Genomic DNA, 11,907 nt, shown 5'->3' on the forward strand with positions numbered 1-11,907 from the left:
TGTGTCATGAACAAGATACGCTCTCACTAATGCGAAGATAACATTTTCCCTTAATGAACGAAACACAGTAATATAAGCCACAAAGGATGCAAATGATGTCGTCACACGATGAAATCAAGTTTTCAACTCTTCGGCATTTCAAGCATTTGCAAATGTTAGGCCCCTAACAACCACCATCTCGAACTATCAGAGATAATGCATAAGCGATCCTATCACTACTTTTAGAATGACCGGTAGAACGAGCCTTTATTACGGAGGAACTGGTTCCTGCTTCCACGGCGCTTGCTACCTGGTAAACCATTTCACCGTTACACTACTCACAGCTCCTATATTCTTGTCCTCCTCCTCCTTCTCTTCCTTCCTTTTCTTCTTTTTTTTTCCCTACGGAACGATGTAATGAGGCCTTCTCGAGTTGTATAGTTGGGCAGGTAAACTTATAAACTGCTTGCGTGTCCTTCATCAATCCGTGAACTCTCGGTTTGTTCGCCGACTACTAAGGCAGGTTTCATCTTGCTTCGTAGCATACTGTCTTTTTATACTAATTACACACATTTAGACCTAATGCCTTTCTCACTGAATTGTCTTTATCAGGCAAGAGTTGAGCGCTAGTTTCTTTCCCTCAACAATATAGAGTCCTCTATGTTTTGGTTATCCTGATTACACAGATAGCATAGAAATATTCCGTTCTATTTATTCTCAGCAAGGAGAGAAAGCGCGACTGATTATGGGCTCGTAATAATGCAATCTGAACTGAATTTTAACGCAATACCTCAACAAACGAATCGTGCGACGATTGGGACAAAAATTAAACTTCAGAGATTGTTCTTTACCAAAATTGAATACGTATAAGCATACTGAATAGGATGTGTGACTTGACTGAAAGGCCTCATATTTTTGGAGCGAAATTTTACAGTGGACGGCAGTTCTCATTAAATAAACTGAATAACGATGTTTACACTCTGCTACACCTTGTGAGGAGACGATAGCAATCTTCAGTCAACTTCAGGGCGGCAGAGCTGCCGGGCAGGAAGCAATTGAAAACTACGATGACCGTTTCAACTGTAACCGTCAACATCTCATCATTCTCCACTTGAACTAATTTTCCAGCTTAATCAAACAAGCGAGATGCTGTGTGTCCATCCATTAATCAATTCATGAAGATGCGCTCCGAATGGTATCTTTTCTTTCGTATACACCAGCAGCCAACATCCACACTACCACTGACTTCGCAAGCGGCACTGTTTTGCTCTAAAAGGTATCGAAGTCTCGTTCCGTCGTTTTATGCACGTCCGAGCACTTAAAATAATTGTACAGGTGACTGTCTTACCTACGATCCGCGCACCTGTTTACGCATGCAAAGAAAAGGGGGGAAAGTGCTGAAGGCGAGCATGGCTTTGTGATTGGGTATCTTTTCGAGCACCATGCATCTTCTCTCTTTTGTTGTTGATGATATCAACGTCACGACAGGAATGGGTTTTGTTTCACCTCCCTGGAATGAGCGAATAAGGTGGTACAACGAAATAGCTTGTAATTTTGCGTAATGTTGTCATTGTTCTATCGGGAGGCCCGCAGAGGAAAGAAACCAGGGACTTACATCCCTTCCATAGTTTAATTCCAGGTCCTAGGATACTCTGATTGCACTATACCCTATTATTTCATCACTGCGCGCTTTGCCCTTGAGATTTCCTAAAACATTAAAAAGGTATTCCCATTCAGGTATTCCAAAGTTCCACTTTAATGGTAAAAGCATCACAATATTCGCCCATTCATCGCAGCAAATCGAGTCTTAATGGTGTAAAGTCACGTCCAGGAGAAAGAAAACTTAGTAGCGCATTAATCGACGGAATGTTTTCACTTCCCTATGCAAACCTGTTGAAAGAAATTCCGGCCTGAATTTCATTAGTAGACGACGCGTTCTCTTTCTGGCACACATACATGTACAAGTAGTTAGGAATAAAGTATTACAAAGATATCCGAGTCTCAACCAGTTGATATACAGATGCAAGTGAATGAGCTGATGATGTCATCACCTCATAATTTTTCATAGATGGTGTTAAAAAAAAGAATTGACGAAACTTGATACTTTTTCTGATATAAAAGTGTAAAATATGATGTTATTTTTGGCTGAATGACTTCAAAATAATGGTCAGTCAGATGTGTCAAAATTTGAGACTGCATGGGGTATAATATCGCTTGTGAATAAAAAAAAAAGCCCACCTGGTAACAGTAATTTCATGATTTTGTGTACAAACTATAAATAGCACGTTGTGAGGAGATATGTTAACTCCCTCATATACATAATATGCTCGTTCTGACTGTTCAAGGACTTCCTTAATAATTATCAAATTTTGATCGGTTTTTCACTGCTGTGATAAACTTTTAATTTTTTTTACCACTCTTTGAGTATTCTTCAGACAAGACATCTTAGAAAATGAGAAGTCGTGTAGGGATTTCTAGAAGGGTGCGCGGTCTACTACTCATATATTCTGTCGAATCCCAGCTCATGGATCTTCTTTATCATAAACTACAACTTACTATAGTAATAGCAATGCATTACGACATGACTGAAGGTATTATCTATTTTTTTTTCTTTTCCCGCCTGAAATAAAAGGGACCACAATTCCGTGCAATGCCAGGAGGCAACATGATTCTTTTTACCAATTCCTCTCAAACTAATACAAATGTCAAGCCTGACAGATGTAGGTCTGCTGGACATGTATGGCATATACAACTGGAAATTCAGCAAGTACAATAATTGTTTTGTTTTGTTTTGTTTTTTCAATGACCCGCGCGCATGCATACATGCACACACTCAGAAACACATCTAATTCGATCGATAAAAACATGTCAGAGCTCCGCGTGTTAAACTGTTGTACCTATCGATCGGTTCACTTCGAACGCCTAATATAAGAACATTATGCCGTTCGAGTTGATATTCGTCATACATTATTGTTTCCATATCGGGTTTAGCAACTTGATTTTTTTTTTGTGTGTTTTTTTTTGGTTGTTGTTGTTGTTGTTGGTGTTTGTTTTTTTTTTTTTTGGGGGGGGGGAGTTAGCAGTGTTGTGGTGGGTGATCGAATGTTACCAACTTTACCCATTATAGATAATGATTATGCTACAATTTGGTATTTCATCTAATCATTTTACATACAGGTCGATTTCAGTCACGCAACGTTGACATTTCTACCTCTTCGTTTCTTTGTTTGTTTGTTTGTTTGTTTGTTTGTTTTTTCATAAGAATTACACAGACAAAGTGACAGAGGGCATATAGGCGCACAGAGAACGTTCGCTTCTCACCTATCTTCAATAAATTTTCTGATTGCTGAATTAATTCATCCCATACTTTCCTCAGAGGGATAACACCCCCTCCAAATACGATCTCTGTATGCTAGATCTTTTCTATCATCAACAAGTGTATGATGTACTATGTGATAGCTCATTTTGCAATTACCATACTGATCAGATGCATGCAAGCCGTTGACGCTGAATAAATCCTCGGATAAAATCAGAGACTACATTTCTCGTTATCATGCACCAAGCAAGAATAAATACTCTCAACCTTTTTTTTTTAAGTTCTAATAATTTTGATTTCTATTCTATAAATCTGTCAATGATTGCACAAAACAGTACCCTCTCTACGTGCCTGTGCCTACACATTCTTATAAAGGCTCGGGTAGTAAAAGCAACCATACCATGTGCAATATTGTGATGCTTATAAACATGGGCGTATGCAGGAATATTTTTGGAAGGTAAAATTAATCATGTTCAATATTTCGGGGAACACACATGCGAGGAAGCGACCAAGCGGGGGAGGTCGTTATGGAGGGGGTACCCCCCCCCCCCCCCCCCGACGAGGGAGCCTTTGAATTTTTAGGAATGAAAGCCAACACTTTGGTTTACACTCTTTGGCGGAATATTTTGAAATTACCAATCTCAATAATAAAAATGAAAATTCTATACAGGACATATGAATCGTTATATCTGTCAGTTCTTTTTCCGCGTGTGTTTTCTGCATGTGTACTATAAGCATTGATACGTTTGGTGCAGATGGACCGAAGGGGGATGTCTACCCGTCAATAGGATTGATGTAATTTAACCCTTTGTGTGCTTTGACTGACGATTGATGGCACAGAAATATTGTTGCACATTATTACCCAAAGCCCCTCATGGCACACAATATATCTCATTATTATCCATACAGAGGATTTTAGAGCCCAAATACAAGTGTTATTTTGTCGACCCACCTCATGACCTCCGACCCACTTAGAAAGTTTGTTGAACTCGACCAATATTTTTTGCCGAGGCGACCAATATCTAAAATATTGGACGGCAAGAGGGGGATTCCCCAAATGTTTTATAAACTGCATCGTGATTGGTTGAGATATACGAGATGACCCGAAATATGAAGTAAAAAACGTCTGTGATTGGTCAATCACGAATTAACTAAAATATCGTGTTTTTTTTCTTCTAAAGTTATGTGTTTATTAAGACAAATTTCATATATTAATCAGTTAAAATTGCACATCAAAATACATAGATCACTGTTTATCTGGGAATGAAGTGGATTAACTTGCACTGAAGAGTGTACCATACCCCATGTCAGGATCAAGTACAGTAGGAGACCATACAGCATTCAGAGACAGAAAGGGCAGGTGAAAATATTTGTTGCTAAAATCCTCTGTAGGATAATAATGATAATATTGGATGTCCTATTTTCGGTTAATACAAGGAAATATTGGACTCGCTAAGCAAAATATTTCCTTGTATTAACCTCAAGGCCATCCAATATCATATAATTAAGGGTTATACGTATAGTGGATAGCTTACTATGGGACATCTATTGAAGTAACCATGGCCTTTTTATCGTGCTTTAAAACAAGATTATGATGAATTCGCTTGTATAGACTTTTAATATAGTATGTCGGAAGAACACACACGTGATTGACTTTGCCATATTAGTAGAGAAATTTCCAAAAGCGTTCATCTCATGTCTTTGACAGGTCTGTGCGATACCAGACATCTCGTGCAATTCGGTTGTCTGAGTTGATCGAATGATGCTGCCACATTGTTTGCACCCATTTTGAGAGATTGGTTGCTTTTACCCCCGAATGAGATGGATATCGGCACTGATTGTAATGAATTTTCTGTACATTCTGTACAACTTACGAAGTACATGGTTGTAATAAATTATAGCATATTTCTAATATGATATAATATTATAATTGTGATGGATAACTTTCTCGCTTGCTTGATAAAAATGATATTTGTAATAATGTTTTGTAATGTATTGTGACGGATAACCTTCTTTCTTACTTTGGGATATTACAATACAATATGTATTTTTTTTTTCCTTGCATAAGATTAATTGGGATAATGGCTTCCGATTTGAATGGTTTTGCTATGAGGCTGTCAGGTGAAATTAAAGGTTCACAGATAGGGGATTCAAGAGTGCGCTGTTAGATGGCGCATGGCATGATGATCGATCGCCGTCATCTCCATTATCAAGATCGACGACGGAAAGCTCTGTGTATAGCGGTCGAGGGAGCGTAGGGAGTGCTCTCTCTTTTGCACAGGTTCAATAGTGATTCGCTGTACGTAGGTTTATACGTCCGTGCATGTCAGACTCTACCGGTCACAGTTATCTTATGTAGATTGAGACGTAGTCTTGGGCCTTTACTTAAACAGCAGTCTGTTGACTATACTACGTACCTGTTACATAACATTGTTATACGTAAATTTTCATGACAATCTAGCAAGCAAACGTTGTCTTTGAAAGATCCGCGCGGTATAAGTACTCGAAAAAATAGTCAGGGACAACGGTCAAATCATAAAGATCGACATTACCATGTATTTCGACCATTACACACACACACACACACACACACACACACACACACACACACACACACACACACACATATATATATATATATATATATATATATATATATACATATCGTATAACGTTTGTGTCTGTGTGTGTATTCAGGATTATAATAATAATAATAATAATAATAATAATAATAATAATAATAATTATAATAATACATACAATTTCTATAGCGCCGTTCTCCACTTTGATTAAATGCTCAAGGCGCTTTACAATAGGTATATCAAAGCAAACAGATTGGAAATACAAGTACATCACAGTAATAGAAGAAGATGAAGAAGCAGAAAAAAAAAAGACATGAAAGTCTGTTTTCAAAAGACACTGGTCTTCAAAATGCACTGCTAAACAGATAGGATTTTAAATTACTCCTGAAAGATGTTATAGAGCTTGAGTCTTTCAGCTCACGAGGAAGTGAATTCCACAGTGTTGGTCCAGCGTGAGCGAAAGCACGTTCCCCCCAAGATTTCCTAGAAAACGGAATATGTAAGAGACCTGAAGTTGAGGATCGAAGAGTTCGTGAAGGTTGGCATTGACGAAACAAACAAACATTGTAATCAGGAGCTGTTCCCTCAATAACATGATAAACCAAAAGAAGTATCTTAAACCGAATACGCTCCTGTACAGGCAACCAATGAAGACTCTTCAGGATAGGTGTGATATGACTGCGTTTACTTGACAAAGGAACAATACGTGCAGCGGCATTTTGTAGCTTTTGTAATTGGGCAATTTGCGAGTTTGGTAGATTGAAAAACAAACCATTACCAAAATCAGGGCGTGAAGAAATAAGTGCATGAACAAGTTTTTCCGTGGCAGAGCGAGTCAAATACTTGCGAATAAAACCAATATTGCGCAATTGATAACGGACTGATTTAGAAATGTTAGTGATTTGATCGGACATAGCCATGTGAGAGCCAACATAACACCCAGATTGCGACATGATTTTGACAGAGGAATATCATTACCTACAATCGAAATACAATTAATATCCAACTTATTCAAGTGAGATTTAGAACCAAAAAGGATAAATTCACACTTGCTGTGGTTTAGAAACAATGAGTTAGACCTCATCCAAGCATCAATATCAATGATGCAATTTTCTTGACAGCGCAGTGCATGAGATGCTTGGATTTGATGTGGCGGAAAAGATACAAAAACTTGTATGTCGTCTGCATATAGATGATACCGAACAGAATGCCTTTGAAATATTTTCCGCAGACCGATCAAATAGATAGAAAAAAGGGTGGACCCGCCAACAGAGCCTTGAGGTACACCACAGCCTAATGGCTTTGAAGACGATGTGACACCATTCAAAAGAACAGACTGTGAATGGTGTGATAGGTATGATTTAAACCATTCGAGAGCTTGTCCCTGGATACCCAAACTTCTAAGTGTATTGACAAGAATTCTGTGATCTACAGTGTCGAAGGCCGAAGACAGATCCAACAAAACCATTGCTGTGACGGATCCGGAATCCATTTCCCTTAAAATATAACTAGAAACATTTATCAAAAGGGTCTCCACACTAGGAACACAACCAAGAAGACCCGAGCTGTATTGTTCAGTTTGCATGGAGAAGACGGGGTGTTGTGTGTATTTTACCGCTAATATTAAGGCCTCAATAGTTGTCAGTTTCCTACTACAGTGCGAAACTGTGCCATATACACAGCGAAGTGCATTCGTCCAGTCCTGGTAACTATACAAATGTGTTAACTTTTTTTTTTTTTTTGGTTTCCTATATATTTGTTAATCGAAAAGGTAGACTAATGTCGGGAGGTTGAAATATGATAAAAAAAAAGAAGAGCAAATTAAGGTTATAAAAAAACGCCCTCGGTTACCATTGATAAGGTCAAGTCAAAACATGGACACGTGACAGAAACTCGACGCTGCAACCTTATGAATATTACACAACAGTAATCACCCATCTGATCGGTGTGTAGAAGCGATTTGCTAAAGTTAAAATACGGAAACGCAATCGACTCGAAGAACATAATCAATGGACAGGCAGAGCTAATGAAGAAAGCCTTGCAAGGCCAAACACGTTGGTGGCTGAAGCGCTTCCGGCATTGGATGGAGGAAACGTGTACACACATGGTACAGACAGACAGTCCTAGAGCAGACGTGACAAGTTCAGCGTTATCCTCCTTGGATTCGAGTTGCTGAAGATGTCAACCATACACCTTTGTTGGGTTCATCACTTTCTGGTAATACAGACGTAAAGGAGTGCAAGAGACGATCGAGGTCGAGTTCATAGACAGAAAGGTTTTCATAGAGGGGAGGGTAAAAGAATCATGTTCAATATTTGGGGAACCGCACGCAAGGGGCTCTCCCTCCCCAACCTGAATTCTCCCGCACGAGAAAGCTTTTATTTGCCTGATTTTGTTGTTGTTGTTGTTGTTGTTGTTGTTGTTGTTGTTTTGTTTGTTTGTTTTGTGTTTTTACTGATCAACCAATCAAATTAGTTGAAATCCAATGTGTACACAGAACACCGACCGAGCGGGGAGGGTGTCGAAGGGGGAACAAAAAACCCTGCCCACACGAGGGAGCTTTGGCATTTCTAGAACTGACATGCAACAATCTATAGTGCACACTTTTGTGGAATAGTTTGGAGTTTTCAATCAAGAGCTTAAAAAATAATCAAGGGAATGTGAATGGCTAAATTGTTGTGTATGACATAAATCATCATTACAATCACTGTGTATATTATATATGCAGGCCCTATATTCTTTACTTTGATTGCTATTGAGAAGTCAAGAATTTGTGCTATTATTCTTGATGCAACAACAAAATATGAAAGAACATGTTAATTCTAAGAGGACTTTAAAATTTACGTGATGAAATTTGGTTTTGAAATGGCTGAATTATCTGAAACAAGCAATCATAATAAAAGGTGGGACCCATCGTTTATTATTATCGCTTTGTTTGACTTGTTTTTGGATATCTCAGCCCTTTCAAAAAAGATTTTCATCAAAATAAACTTTGAATTCCCCTTAGATATGCTCTGACATTTCACACAAAGTGGTTTCTAATTATTTCGCAAAATGTTAAAAGCTGAATCCTCACCTCAACCTCAATGCAGTTACCAAATGTATTGAATTGGTTTAAATTGGTTTATTATTGTAATAGATTATCACTCAATATTGATACAATTTTAAAACTAATCATATTCATTTTAGGTAAATAAATACTCACACGAATGATTTTGTATCCAATATAATGATTGACGATTTACCTCTTGAAGGTAAAAGTTCTGTTAATTTTTTAAGGTGTTTTTATTGATGAAAACTGAACTTGGAATGACCATAGACGTCATGTTCCAACTTGTATCTCCAAAAATATAGGTATTCTTTCTAAGACCAAAAGTTATCTTCCTGAAAATACCCTTTTTATGCTTTGCGATTCCATTATCCTACCATGTAATTTAGTGAGAGCTACAAGTGTAAAAACTGAACTCCACTCTACTTGAGGGAGAAAGATTTGTAGTGACACCATGTGTACGTAGTCCTTAACCGGATCGTTGCTTGGCAGAAGAAGAGCCTAGAAAGAGGAGAATTGAAGAAGGAAGCGACATATGGGGGCTTTAAGGAGGGCAAAAAGTGAAGAGTGGGAGACAGCAATGGGCTGGAAGTTGAAGTTACACTAGTGGACAACGGTGGAGACGGTAGAGAAAGTAACAGAGAGAGTGGTAAGGAAGAATAGAGTGAGAATCAAATAAGATGTTCGGAAATCGTTAGATGGAGAAAGATGAAATGGAAGGGAAGAGGAAGAGGAAGGAGTTGAAGGTTGGAAAATCATGGAGATAGGAGAGAGAAGTGAAGATTCATGAAACCAAGAGAAGAACGAAGTCGGCGAACAATGCCGACTATAGAATGCGGAATCAATGGAGAAAGGATGAATAATTCCTTATAAAGTCCTGCTCGCTTTTTTTTTTTCGTTCTATGTTGCCGTCTTTCATTTTGTGAACATTAGTCGTTCCCTCCCATGTACTCAAGAGGCCTATATAGGAGATGGAAATTGATGTATTGACGTATTCATGAAGCTCTCAGCGTTGGTATGTTTTCCTCCTCTTCGTTGTTGTTGTTTTTTCTTGTCTGTCTTCATCACAATCACAAAGACGTTCGAAATCGATATAAGACCGCACCTTTTGATGCGTGTAATGAGTGGGAGACTCTTCTTTTCCCCCCGAGTGCTAATCACACTTTGATGATTCAATTACCAGCAGCTAGACTGTTGCTAAACATTTCACACTCAATCTAATTTTAAATTGAGTTCTCATCAGACACAGTTTTATTAGGGATCATCTACATCTAATGTCACGTCTCATGAGGGAGTTTATTGACTCCGATTCTGCGATTTAACCCCCTCTGGACCGGCGTCTCAAAATGCATTGAACATGTTGAAGGGGAATCCTGTCCTTTAAATTAGTCTGTGTGAATGGAAGCAGAAAAATTACTGGAACATAATTTTCAAGTTATGAGCAAATTCTGATAAAAACGGTAAAAGTTGTGACTTTATAGAGTTATGATCATTGCAATCAAACGCATATTACACTTAGCGCTTCCTTTATGTCACACACGAGCTCACCATCATTTTGCTCTGTAGGCCTACTATTATTAAAAGGAAGAAATTTTGATTTTTCCATCGTCTAAATTTCTTATTGTACATGCTCCTTTGATGGATATCTTTTACATAAACAATACAACTTCTCCATCATTATATATATATATATATATATATTAATTCAAATATGAAAGTTCTGCGTCGGCGTGTAGTAAATAGATATCAGAGTAAAAACAGTCATATAAAAACATCGTAGGAGCCAAAAAATTGGACTGACTTTTTTCATATAGCTGTGTTTACTCTTGATACATATTATATATATATATATATATATATATATATATATATATATATATATATATATATGTATATATAATATATATATACATATATATATATATATATATATATATATATATATATATATATATATTAATAAAAATATGAAAGTTCTGCGTCGGTGTGTAGTAAATAGATATCAGAGTAAAAACAGTCATATGAAAACATCGTAGGAGCCAAAAAATTGGACTGACTTTTTTTCATATAGCTGTGTTTACTCTTGATACATATTATATATATATATATATGTTTATATATAAATTAATAATGAAAAAAAAACACAACCCCCGGGATTCTATGGATTTTTGCACAGAGCAAGTGGGAGTAACTAATTGTGATTGATTGATCACTTCAATAGATCATTACTTTCTCAGTTTTAATTGAAGTTTCCTCAAACTTTCACTGCCCTGTATACCTCAATTTTTCTTCTTGTATGGTATTTGCAGTTGTACAGACTTTAACATTGCATACATGGAGGTTAATGATGATGTTTAGGTTAAGCGATACCAGTTGTGTCAGTCTCTTCGGCAAGTACCAAAGTGATGACTCCAAACTCAGTTCAGACCACGAAACGTTCAAATCTAAATGAATAGTCTGAACTCTCTTACGAAGAGTTTCCATCAGTGTCAATGCCTGCCCTGTAACAGGTTTTACTCTTGATGACTGCACATTAATCAGTATAGTACCTGTGATAACAATGCAAATACTTCCTTACGAACAGTACACTCAAGAACGATGGGCGAGATTAACATTTTGTAAACAAACAATGAGGCCATGGAGCTTATAGTTGGCATCAAGATCTTCACACAAAAGAACAAGAAAGTAAAAGCTAAAGTTTTGAGTTTGTTTGGTGAGTGTGAGTGTGTGTGTGTGTGTGTGTGTTTTACAAATATAATAAACGGAGAAAAAGTATCTTCTGCATGCTCCGCCTCTAGCAAGATAATCAACGTCGCAGAGAGTGTATAGGAAATCCCACTCCCTTTTATACGAGGAACCAGGTTGCACTCAGCAGCACATTGAAATTGCAGGCGACTTTAATTGCTTCATAATCTGCGCCATGAATGAATGACAGCTTCACATCCTAACAATGATGCTATAAATAGGCATTCATTGAGACG

This window comes from Diadema setosum, chromosome 1 (genome assembly GCF_964275005.1).
Source record: "Diadema setosum chromosome 1, eeDiaSeto1, whole genome shotgun sequence".
Lineage (NCBI taxonomy): Eukaryota > Metazoa > Echinodermata > Echinoidea > Diadematoida > Diadematidae > Diadema > Diadema setosum.